Here is a 13,584-nt window from a genome sequence, read left to right as displayed (position 1 = left end):
GCGACCCAATATAGCACGAATTCAGATATAACGTAGTAAAGCAGCACTCCAGGGGGGCAGGGCTGCATGCTCCGGCAGATCAAAGCAAGTTTGATATAACACAGTTTCACCTATATCATGGTATGATTTTTCGGCTCCCGGGGACAGCGTTATATTGGGGTAGAGGTGTATTTAAATATCGTTGGGACCTCTGCATTTAACCATATTATTCTGTCTGACTCTTCCCTTGGCCACATCACATGCTGATTTGACCCAAAAAATTGAATATGAACAAACACTGAGAGTGTAGTATTTTGGAGATGACTCAGACATGTTTTAAAATAACTTCTGCAACTAACAACAAGAAATAATTTCAAAAGTCAACATAATACTGCTGCCCCTTTTATCTAGCCTGGCCATATTCCCTGTGTCAGGGACTGATTCTCATTTACACTAAGATTACTTTATACCTCTTTGGCAATGTAAAGTGTCCTAAAAGTGGAAATAAATTATATTTATAACCTACATTAAGATCCTCCCACCCAGAGTTGTGTAAAATAGCCTTCGTTTAAATGAGAATCAAGAACCTCTACAACTGGCTTCTGTCTCTCCCTGTGTGAGATTCTGAGGCTTTATCTTCATTACCAAAAAGTGAGTTCTTACCATGGAATAACTAAAACACATTAGCTATCCCACTATAAAAGTCTAGTGGAGACAAGGTTCTATAATTTAACTACCAGATAATATGGGTGAAGTGAAATACAGTAGCAGGTGTAGTGTTGGCCTCATCTAGCTATCTCATGAAAAAATATTACAGTCTTCTCTCCTCTAGAATTTTACAGTAAGATAGCTGACATGCATCAGTTAGCCCACTATAAAAAAAATACCAGTTTTTGCCATGAAGACATAACCTGTGAATCAACAGAAAGTGTGGCACTTATAATGTCCTCAGGGTCTTTTACAACTTTAAATCTTATTGCAGGTCAATCCTTTATAACACAGAACAAACCACTGCTCATTCACACATATAGGTGTAACTTCAACCAAAGTTGATTTCAGTATGTTCAGTATTTGAGATCTCATCTAAGTTTAATGAGTCTGCACACTTGTATAAAGTTAAACACATGCATGATTGCAAGATCAAGGCCTTAAATTTCAAGGACAGTACTGCTGCTAGTAATAAATACATGCCACTTATTTGCTTATTATTTACGAGGAAAAAAGTATATTGCTCTTTTGAGACAATGAAGAAGCAATATATTTTCAGTTTTTAATAATGCTATCTAAACCAGTTGCTACAGTCTGCACTGAAATCTGTTGTGGGAATATAACAACATTCATTTCTCACTACAGCATTATTTGCATTTTAACAAACTCAGAGATTTAATATAGGCAACAATTAAACCCTTGCTAAACTGACTAAATGAAAATTATATACATTTTAAGTATAAGATGTTTGTTTAAAATTGTTTTCTTCTCTATTTATGAAAACAACTACAGTCACAAAACAGTGCATAGAGTACAATCACCAATTGCAACAGTACAACACTTGATAGATATACAAGAAAATCACCATTATGTGCAATGTTTAGAATGTCATTGCCTATAATAGTAAATGTGAAAAATCCATGATATTACACACTGAAATAGATATCATTATCATGTTTGTCAGAAACTTAAAATCATATTTTTGGAAAATGTATCATTATGAATGTACATATCACGTGCATTTTTATTTCCTCCTTGAATTTTAGAATATTGTTAAATTTATCTATTCATACGTTCCAAGGTTAGAAGGGACCATTGTGATCATCTAGTCTGACCTCCTGTGTAGCTGAGGCCATTAAACTTCCCCAAATAATTCCTTTTGAAAGAGAGAGGATTTTTTTTTAAATCCAGTCTTGATTTAAAAATTGCCAGCCATGGAGAATTTATTGAAACCATTGGTAAACTGTTTCAATTATTACTTACCCTCAAGAAAAGGACAAGGCATAAGGCTGGATTATTGCATTAAACCATAGGCCCCTCATAGGTGGCAGTGAGGTGTGTAGTACCTCAGTAGTGGCTTGATCCTGTGCCATTGAAGTCAATGGGAGTTTTGTTATTCACTTTAATAGGAACAGGATCAAGCCTTAGGAGCTCTTTGGGAGTCATTGTGCCTCAGTCAAGACGACAACACTTCCCAGAAGTGCAGAAGCACAGGGCACCATGGCCTCTGCACCACCATTAAAAAAAAAAGATTCAAGGTTTTTACTGCTCCCTGTTAGCTCTGTTTTTAGAGCTGATACAAAGGTAGAAATGTTTTTAAAAAAAACAGATTCCAAAATATTATAATAAAATAAAAGCATCAAGTTAGGTTTGTTGCTATTATAGAAGTCTGGAAATACATGGAAGTTCCATGAATTTTAGCACAAATGTTTGTTTATCTGAAAATTAATATGGGAAGTGGGTTTTGGTTTGTTGGGATTTTTTTTGTTTTTTTTATTCTCCTATTTAAAAAGATTAGAGAAAATAAACTATATCAGGTGATCAGTGCTGCAACATGAGTAATGTACAATTACAGCAAATAGTGAAACAACCAATAAGCTGCAAAGCAGACTTACACCTTCATTTGCAGAAGACAGGATGAGTCAGATAATCACAAAAAGGATTCAGTTGCAATAAATATTATAAATTCAAATAGTTTGATCAACCTTAATTACACTAGTACTGATTCAGCAAGCTACTAAGATATGTGCCAAATTTTAATCACTCGAGAGCTCCCAATGGGATCTGCATACGTACCTTGCTGGATTTTCAGATTAAAGAGAGAACTAATTGAACATATTTCTCAATGTATTATGTCCAATATGATCTGATTTCTAGTTATATAATCCTACAGAGTTTTGCAGGGCATTTTGTTGTTGCGTACCATAAATCAAACTTCCCACTGCTGTTCATGGGTATTCTTCATTTTTTTTCAAGAGTTGAACAAAGTTAGGAAGCTCACTAAATCTATCGCGGTAGTATCTGTCTGCTCTGAAATACTTAAAAACAAAGCTTCAATTCCATTTGGTCTGTGATGACCTGGCCCTTGACACTGCATGGAATAGAGATTGGTGAATTAATTCTGCTTACTGCCTTTTTTCATTAAGGCCTCAGTGGTGCAAGTTCCACAAATGCACAGGAGAATTCAGTGGGGCTCAGGGATACTTCCACATAATACAACTTGAAGACCAGGGCCGAAGACTGTCAGCAGGATTCAATCAGTGCCAACTGTGATGGCAATTTTTTGGGATGAGGCTCTATCCTTTAAAACCTAGACTAAGTATCAGAGGGGTAGCACGTGTTAGTCTGGATCTGTAAAAGCAGCAAAGAGTCCTCTGGCACCTTATAAACTAACAGACGTTTTGGAGCATGAGCTTTCGTGGGTGAATACCCACTTCATTGGATACATGCATCCAATGACGTGGGTATTCACCCACAAAAGCTCATGCTCCAAAACATCTGTTAGTCTATAAGGTGCCATAGGACTCTTTGCAACCTAGACTAAGATTGTCAATTTATTTCTTAGAAGTCACCAGTCATCAATTTCTAATAAATTTCAGACACTATTGGCTAGGGCAGGTGAGCTAGAGATAAAAACCTCATGCACTCATCCTCTTATGTTTATTTTATTGCATTTAAGGAAATACATTGCATTAATGTAACATAAGAAAATAAAATTTAAAAATACATCAGGCAACAACAGTAATTGACGTTACAATGTCCTTTGAATTATGTGGGCCAAATTCAATGCTGGTATGAACTGGTGCTGCTTAGAACTCCCCTGGTTTACTTCACAAGAGAATTTGGCCTGTATATCTGTAAATTGAATGTAGGTACATTCTTTTGTTAGTTTTTTAACTATAAAACTACAGTACACCCTTGGGTCAGATCTTCAACTGTTGTAAAACATCGTAGCTCCACTGACTACAATGTAGCTACAGTGGTTTATGGCAGCTGAAAATATGGCTCTGGAGTATTTAAATGTAAATACATGCAGAAAGGCTCTTTTTCCCAAATGAATGCTGAGCCACGGAAGATAAAATGTTTACAAACAAAACCTTTTTTACAAAAGGGAAAAGAGATTTTTAAAAGTCAAGAAAATGCAACCATCTAATGCTTTCTCATTTACTGATTAGACGGGGCTTATAAGGATAGTTTAGTTCTTCCACCTGCCTTTTCAGCTTGACAGTAACAATAGTTCTCTAGTGGGATGCTGAATTAAGAGACATTTTGTTTGTATTGTTAGAATCTTAATCGAAACAGTCACAGAGAAATGTTTTATTATGGAGAGGAAAGGGCTCTTAATAAGGCTCTAAGGAGACTGAGTTTTAATGATGCTTAACACAATGTTTTAAACCACACACTTCATCTACATGTTATTTCTTGTTAAATGCTAGTTATTTAACAGCAGTCTGGCACCAGATTGCCTGCTGAAGGCAGTTAGGGTTTGCTCATACAATCTCTAACCATCTGAATAGCTGATGGAGCGATAACTGCAATTTTAATTCTTTGTGTATTTTACTTCTTGACACTCTTTATTGAACTACTGTATACAACAGATCTACTTAGCATGTTAATAAATGTAAATACAATGAACCATAAAGCTATAGGTACTGTAATGTATAATTTGGAGCACTGGGAGTTAGGCCACGTTTTTCAAAAATAATTACATCTCTCATGCCCATTGGAGCTACTAAGAGCTCAGCACTTCTGAAAACCAGGCTACCTGTTATGTGCCTAAGTATGAACATAGAAGCCTAACTTCAGGCACCCAGGCCCAGATAGGAGTTAGGTGCCTAAATACCACTGAGGATCTAGGCCTCTTTTGTTAAATCCTTGCCGTAAACTTAACAGCCATAATCACAAAAAGGTGAAAAAGACAACTTTATATTAGGAACTCCAATGGTTACTTTATTAAAAGATAATAATTAATAATTAGGGCTCCGTGTCTGTCACGGAGGTCACAGAAGTCACAGATTCCGTGACTTCTTGTGACCTCTGCAACAGCCGATGTGGCTGATCCCAGGGCCACCCAAGCAGCTAGCCCCAGAGCCAGTTGCTCAGGAAGCCCTGGGGACAGCCACACCAGCCGCTGCTAGAGCTGTCTCGCAGCCAGCCGCACCAGCCACTGCTCTGGCAGCCCTGGGCAGCTGGCCCCAGCAGCAGCTGGAGCGGCTCCGGCCCCTCCAGGACTCCTGCCAGTGGCTGGAGCAGCTGTGTGTTTCCCGGGGCTCTCCTTTCAGTGGGGGCCAGAGCATCAGCGGGCCCCCTGGGTTTCCTCTCCCACAGCAGACTCCTGGCTTCTCCCTCCCCCCCCCCATGGCGCCTCCCCACCCCAAGATTCAATCATGAGTCTTTCTAGTAAAAGTCATGGACAGGTCACGGGGCCATGATATTTTGTTTTTTGCCCTTGACCTGTCCATGACTTTTACTAAAAATACTCTTGATTATATTGTAGCCTTATTAATAATTGCTGATTAGACTCATTTTTGTTGAGCAAAAATATAAAAATAGAAAATTTCACTTAACTTACTTAGCTACCAATTCACATATGTATTTTAACCACATTTGGTGTGAAAGTGTTTGTTTTAAAGTGTCATTTTTTCACCTAGGAAATTTCCACATTTCCCTGGGATTCTACAGAATGTCTTATTCAAAAGGCCACTGTCAACTTTGGATATAAAATTAGAGTCCACTTTTTAATATGTTGCCCAAAGGGTTATTAAGAGTCATGTTCAGGAACCATGTATTCAGTATCGCTGATTTAAAAGAATGTTTAGAAATGTTAAATCTCGCTCACACATAAGAAAACAGAAATGAAATAAAAATGCAGCCCTTTCAAAAATCACAGTGACTTGAAAGTCTGATCTTCATCCTTTATAGGCAGAGCAATGGCAAGTAAGGTAAACTTTAGAGCAAGTTTTTCAAAGCAAAGATGAGCTTCATTCCTGAAATAGAAAAGGAGGAAATACCTGCATGATATTTCTAAGGTTTCTCTTCCTAGAATTATTTTTTTAAAAAGCAGATGTATTCTAAAGAAGTGAAAGAAAACAAATATGAAATTTGAGAAGGTGACTTTCAATCCTGGGACATATTACCAATGCTCTAATTAGAGAGTTAATCTTCAAGAAGAAGGTGGAAATCCTGAAATAATTTAGAACCCCCAAACACATTAGTTGGTATGCAAATCTAATAACCAGTTAGTCAGTTATTGATGTTAACATTTTTTGTGTTGTTCCAAGGATGGGAATTTATGGTAGCAGGGCAAACTAAAGGCCGTGTATTAAAAAACAAATAAACAAACAAAAAAACTGGAAAAGACTGAAAAATCCCAGCAATTATTAAAGACTTATGAATTGAAACACCCGTGTATACTAATGGAAGTAAACGTCCTCGTTTAGATAACCAAGGTCATGGAATTTATATTTTCTGCCATTTCTGATGGATTAAAAAAAGTGATTTAAGCCATGGAATTTAAATCAAAGGCATCCATGTGGATAACTAGTAAACAGGAAACTCACTGGAAAATCTCAATGGTAGCCATAGTCCCAGGAAAGGAAGAACAACAACAACAGTCTGTCTTCCCAGATAAATGTGAAAGAAGGAATAATCTCCACCTGGAGGCTTAGAGAAGCATAAAGGATAATAGTGATGGAAAGTACAATACTGTATTCCAATAATAGCCATATCCTCAGTATTTATCTACAATTTGGGACAAATTGTTGGCCCTTGCTAATGTCCTTTTGCACTCCATAGTTACTCAAAGAGACCTTAAACCAGGCATGAAGACTAATGAGGCAATTGCAGCTGTATTTCCCCTCCAAGGTCCATCAAGAGAACCCATTATAGGCTTCCAGCTGCTGAACCATCATCGCTCTTGGGTAGAGACCCACATTTCTCCCTCTTGAACAGGGTTTTTCCAGGATGCACAATTCCCTGTGTTCACTGTGATATTCCCAGCAAGCCAGACTACCTAAATAGGCCAGCAAAGACTATGAACAGCTTTAAATGCCAGCTGTTACAAGTTACCACACAGATCTTTCTGAGCAAGCACATTTATTCTTAAGGTAAAAGCATTCCAGAGAAAACATTAAAAAGAATAAAAGAACATATATGCATGCTAAAAAGCTTATCAGAGATCACCTTTCAGTTCCAACAAGGGCTCTGGTAGGAGACACTCCTATCAACCCCACAATGTTTTTTTTCTTGTGGTTACAAGTTTATAACTGTCTTAGCTCAGATAAATAGGATAATCTTTCCTTTACACAGTTTGATATTTAGACTCTGAGAACAAGTAATCAGCAGTAAATGGTTCCTTGTCAGATCACAGCTTCAAAAGGCTGGGTTTTTGCATAGCTGGAGGTGGGGAATTTGCATTCACCTCCCCCTAGAGATTCCCCAGGCAAACCACTTAACACTCTTTGTCCCAAAAGTCCAATTCCATACAGCATGTTGTTCAATACAGTTCTTTGAAGTTCATAACTCCATGCTCACATCTCCCTCCAGAGAGGTTACATACAATCCTGACCCACAAAAATACACAACCTTCCCATTTAATACAACAGACTCGAAAGATTCTTAAACTTAATCCAATAAGGTTTTTCAGGGATATTGCAGGAAATTACCACATCTGTCAGATGACTCCAACAGCGATAGCATACACTTAATACGTTAGTGTTTATAAAATACTTTGAGAACAGGTAGAATTCATAGGTGCAAAAATGATTGTTAGAATAGTTTTGAACAAAACTGTAAGAACTATAAACATTTCTGTCTGCACATCTTTCATGTATTACCCACAGGGTCTAGAAATAACCTTTACCCTGGAAAACTGTTTGAAAAAGCATTGCATGCATAGTACTATACACCTATGTTTATTAACAAAACATTACTTATAGATAGTGGGCCAGTTCCTAGTTCGTGTAAATCACCACACATCAGTGTTGTCAGTAGAGCTTTGCCCATTTATATCAGCCAAGTATCTAACCCAAAGAGTTCATCTATTCTACAGTTACCAAACCTAATCTTATGTTTGTTTCTAATAAGTAAATATATTTTTGGCTGAAACAGAAATTTAGTCTCAGGAAGAACTGAAATACTGAATCTATTATATTCAAAATTATAAATCAATATTTATTGCTGTATAATTGTATATTAATACCAGAAGGATTTTGGCATATGGAGTGCTATGCAATGACTGGGGCACAGGCCATCAGGCCTAGTGATCAGAGCCCAGGGTCACAACCAAAGACAGCATCAAGTACCCCCCTCAAAGGACAGAGCCAGAGAAAAGTTAGCTGCCAGGTCAGGAGTCAGAGACAGAGGTAAGGCAGAGGAGCAGGGACCTGAGCAGGACAGCAGGAACTGGGAGTAGATAGGAGTCTGGGATAGGGGGACAGGAACCAGGAGCAGGTGAGAAAGCAGGGCTCAGGAGTCAGGTAATCGGGGGGGTACATAGCAGCTGCCAGCCAGGGATTCCCTAGCTGCTCAGACAAGTTTCTTCCTTGTTTATATAGAGTCCCTCAGCCAATTGCAGGAGTTGGGTGTTTTCCCAGTTGGGAGCTTTGGGCGAGGGGGAGTGTGACACTCTATACCTCGGCAGAGCGCCTGTAATCCCCATATTCCTCATTTATATATATTTGTGATATTGCATACAAAGCAGGCCACATGAGGTATCATGGGAAAGGTTATGATCTGCTGAAAGTCATTGTTCTATCTAAATATGTATATCATTAGTGCATATGAAGTTATTAGATTGTGTTGTATGGTTGTGTCATAAACAGATGGTTAAGGGTTAATGTCTCTTTTACCTGTAAAGGGTTAAAAAGCTCAGTGAATCTGGCTGACACATGACCAGAGGATGGGGGGACAAGATACTTTCAAATCTTGGTGGAGGGAAGTCTTTGTTTGTGCTGGTTTTTTTTTTGTTCGTTGTTCACTCTTGGGGCTAAGAGGGACCAGACGTACACCCAGGTTTTCTCCAATCTTTCTGAATCAGTCTCTCATGTTTCAAAATAGTAAGTAATAGCCAGAAAAGGCGGATTAGTCTTATGTTTGTTTTCTTAACTTGTAAATGTGTATTTTGCTGGAAGATTTTACCCTTGTTTGCTGTAATTTGAATGTCAGGCTTAGGAAGTCCCTCTAGTCTATATGATCTAACCCTGTAAGCATTTTCCATCTGTTTACAGAGATATTTTTACTTTCTTTCTTTAATTAAAAGCTTTCTTTTTTACAGAACCTGTTTGATTTTTTTCTCCCTGTTTAGAGACCAAGGATTGCGGTCTGAATCACATGATTGGTGGAAAGATGGGGAGGAAGTAAATCCTCTTGTTTTAAGATTTCCAAAGAGTTTGGATAATGTTAGGCTCATCAGGCAACCCGGAGGAAAATCTAGCGGTGAAAGAGGGGGAATGGTTTATTTCTCCTTGTTTTAAGACCCAAGGGGTTTGGGTCTTGGGTTCCCCAGGGAAGGTTTTGGGGGAACAGGAAGTGTGCCAAACACTATATTTTGGCTGGTGGCAGTGTTATCAGATCTAAGCTAGGAATTAAGCTTAGAAGGGTCCATGCAGGTCCCCACTTTTTGGACGCTAAAGTTCAAAGTGGGGAAAAAACCTTGACAGGATGTCACTAAAACATGCAGTAAGTTGGGGAATCAGCAGCTCCCCAGAAACAACAGCGAGGAAAAGTAACCAATGCCCAAGCAGGTGTCGAACAAGCATCAACAGCCATTGTGCAGCAAGAAAGCTACAATGTAATGACTCACTTGCACAAGGCCACACCAGGGGAATTGCTCAGCCTTGCCTGGTGATTCAGCAATGCCCACCAGACATGCCTGGATTTGTATTCTCAAAGCACATAGACAGTGGCCCCACGCTTTGCCTTTCAAGGGCTGATGTATATCCACTCTCCATTGATGAAGTAGTGAACCAATTAATAAACTTGCACTGCTCATCTTGAGCAGTGCAGGATGCTACATTCCTGAGGTACAAAGCTAGGAGCTGGGGGAATTTGTCTGGTGCCTTTCTCTGTGTGATTCATGAGTGGCTCTGTGACCATTCATGCAATCTAGCTGTGTGTTATGATGAATTATCACAGTGCCCAGAGGGGTTTGCTGCTTGTCACTAGCAAAGCATTGTAAGAGACAGCCCAGGCTGGAGAGTTAAGGGGACACAGAGGTCCCACAGTCCCAGGCTGCACCCTAGGGATTCCTGTCACAGGAAGCAAGGGCCCTCTACAAGCTGACACTTCCGTTGTTACTCAAGCGAGTTGCTGGGTGTTTGTTATGGCCTGGGGACACACAGGCCTGGGTTTGAGGCTTATGATCCCTCACAAGATGGTGGCTATATTCTATAGTAGGTTTTACAGTTTACACGCTCATGTGTAGAGATAGGAAATAGCTGTTTTAGAAATCTATTTGATGAATCTGCTGAACATGGTGCAATTCAAATTTGTTTTAATAGATATTTATCAGAAAAAGTAACCCAAAATATTGCTGCTGGATAATTGACATAAGTCCTTCCACAGATTATTTTCACTTGTATCTCTGCAGTCCTAACCTTTGCTAAAATGATTTTAGATTATGGACACAAAAAAAAGTTGGTGTTTGCCAAGTGAAATCTGGAGCCTGAGATGGTCCCTATTCATCATGGACAGTTTTAATTTCTATCTGTCTGACCTTCTCAGCCAGAAAAATTAATTTGGCTAGTCATAAACAACCTTTTTTTTTTTTTTACCATACATATGCTCCACCTTAACCTTGTGGTGCCTCCAGGTAACTCTCCATGCTGATTTGTTCTAGTCTGACATCTCTGTGTGCTGGGATTTAGGTTAACCTTTTATACTTCTATAACAGATGCTTTGTACACTCCAGTCAGGGACTTTGTTAATTGCTTCTTCGATGGCAAGACCATCTCAGCTGCAAGGGATTAGGAAAGATTCAGAAAATCAACCACAGGTAAATTAGAATTGGATCAGACACTTTCCCATTGGAAAAAAATGTAAATGTTAAAAGCTAGGTTTGATCCTCATGTTCATGCATGGTTTCAAAATAGGATTTGTCAATTGCAAATGCAAAGCAGCTCCAGCTTTATATTAGTGACTTTGTCTGCTTTATATTCTGAAACATTAAAACTGAAGAAACAACCTGCCAAGTATTGATGTAAGCTTATTGACAAAACAGAATGCTTCACAGCAAGGACATCATCTCACAAGGCTCCACGCAGCGTCTCTGTAATTACTGTTTCAGTCTCTGCCTATCAGATCTCTGGCATACTGTGCTTGATTCACCAAAAATTAAAAAAAATAAAGAATTAGCAGATGTAAGTAGGAATAAATTACCTGAAACAAATAATCTTTCTGGACTGACAAAACTAGACCTTTCATAAAATGAGCAGTTAGATTTTTTACTGTGGTTTAGGAATAATGGGTATGCTCTGCAATGTCTTGTTCATTAAAGCCCCTTCCAGCTGTGCGCAAAACTCTAGCATGCTCTCTAGAAAGGTAAAGTACTATAGCAAAATCATCTGGAAAAGAAATGTGACAAATAGGCTTATCTCTTACTCTGTGTGAAATGCACGTGCTTTCAGTGTGCAAACTGTGCATATCCTTAAGGCAAGGAGAAGATCCAGCTAAAGCTTCAATTGGTGGTGGTTGATCAGTTCCATTTTGGGGATTTGTTTTTATTTTTTTTGTGTAATACCAAAATAATTAACCTTTCCACAGAATACAAAAATAGAAACAAAGAAATAGGAACAAACCTCTGATTTCAGTTACACCAATGTAACTATGAACAGAATTCACCTCTGATACACGAGTTCTTGACCCTTAACTTTTAAGCTTGGCTTTGGGAGAGGAAGCTTCAGAATTTGCTCAATTCTGCTTACATTTTCTGCCATTTTGTAAACTCTCTCATCATTCCAGATGATTTCCTATTTTCTACTCCAGTCTGCTCCTTGCTTTCTAGTTTCCATATTTAATTAACCTAGACTATTGATATTGAGTTAGTCTTTACTATAAATGACACCACTTGCATAAAAGTTCAAATGCATAGTGGTTTTATCAGCTCTGAAGTACGTAAAGATTTACACCAGGGGTCAGCAACCTCTGGCATGCAGCTCACTAGGGTACTCACCCTGGTGGGCCGGGCCAGCTTGTTTACCTGTTGTGTCAGCAGGTTCGGCTGATCGTGGCTCCCACTGGCCACGGTTCACCATCCCAGGTCAACGGGGGTGGCAGGAAGCCGCGGCCAGCACATCCATCGCCTGCACCACTTCCCGCAGCCCCCATTGATGTGGGACGGTAAACCACAGCCAGTGGGAGCCACGATCAGCCTGACCTGCCGACATAGCAGTTAAACAAACTGGCCCTACCAGAGTGCTTACCCTGGCGAGCCGTGTGCCAGAGGTTGCCGATCCCTGATTTACACAATGCTCTTGTGCTGAGATTATGTGTTCAATCTTCTGAATAATCTCTGGCATATAGGGCCCCTCACAGGAGAAAATGTCTGCAGCTTTCTGGGACATAAAAACCTCATAATGCCATGATTATTAGTTGTTTGTTGGGCCAAATTCCAACTATATTCAAAGGAAGCATCAGCTTGCTATGTAAGGCTGAGAAGAAAGAAGGCAGCTCTATTGCACGGAATCTTCAAGCTTCCCAGGTGTAAGGGGATGAATTCCTGGTATCCAACATTCCACAAATCTTGTTGCAAGAGCCTCCTCTTTTCTCCCTCTTCCTGTGCAGCCCCTTTGGAAAAGGAAGACAGATGAGACCTGGGCCAAGAATTCTTTTAAATTAATAATTAAAAAAAAAAAAAAAAGAAAAGCAAACTTTTAGTTGTTATATGCCTGTGATTTCTGGTGTGTGGCAGAAGGGATGTTTGTTGTCACACTGCTAATTCTGTGTCCCATCAGTATCCTGAGGTGAAGCTATATAGAAATATTAATTATTTGTTCGTCACAGTTTGCCATGAGGTAAGTATCATCAATCTCATTAACAATATAGAAAACGGGGGACTGAAAATTGTTGGGCTGAGATTCTGTGTGGTGCACCTAGCAGAGGCACAACAACTTGCAGCCTGGGAGGTGAGGTACTCAAAATTGCTTTAAACCATCTTTGTACCATCCCCATCCTGGGCTGCTCTGGGGGCTGCAGAGTCCTCGGGTGTAATGTAGCATACCCTGTTGCTGCAGCCCTGCCAGAGTTTGCAACCAGGTCTATACTATGGGGGCCTTTGTTAGTGCCTCTTTGTGACAAAATGGGAAACTACATCTACCTTGCTCCATGCCCGGTATGTCTCTGTGCCCAATTCTGCATTTGTCAAGTCGTGATCATAGAATATTTGGGTTGGAAGAGACCTCAGGAGATCATCTAGTCCAATCCCTGCTCAAAGCAGGACCAACACCAACTAAATCATCATGATCCGAGCCCTCCTTGCCAGGTCCTCAGTAGTCTCTATCCCCTTCCCACTGGTGGGCAGTCAAATGTGACTCTAGTGGGGATTAATCCTGGATTGTAGATCATCTTCTCCCGACGCCCCCACATGGAGCAGCCAATTTGTGTTTCAGGTCCAGTATGGAT

The sequence above is a fragment of the Chelonoidis abingdonii genome, chromosome 5 (genome assembly GCF_003597395.2).
Source record: "Chelonoidis abingdonii isolate Lonesome George chromosome 5, CheloAbing_2.0, whole genome shotgun sequence".
Classification (NCBI taxonomy): Eukaryota; Metazoa; Chordata; order Testudines; family Testudinidae; genus Chelonoidis; species Chelonoidis abingdonii.
The sequence above is the reverse complement of the archived record's forward strand: the minus strand, read 5'-3'. Positions refer to the sequence as shown.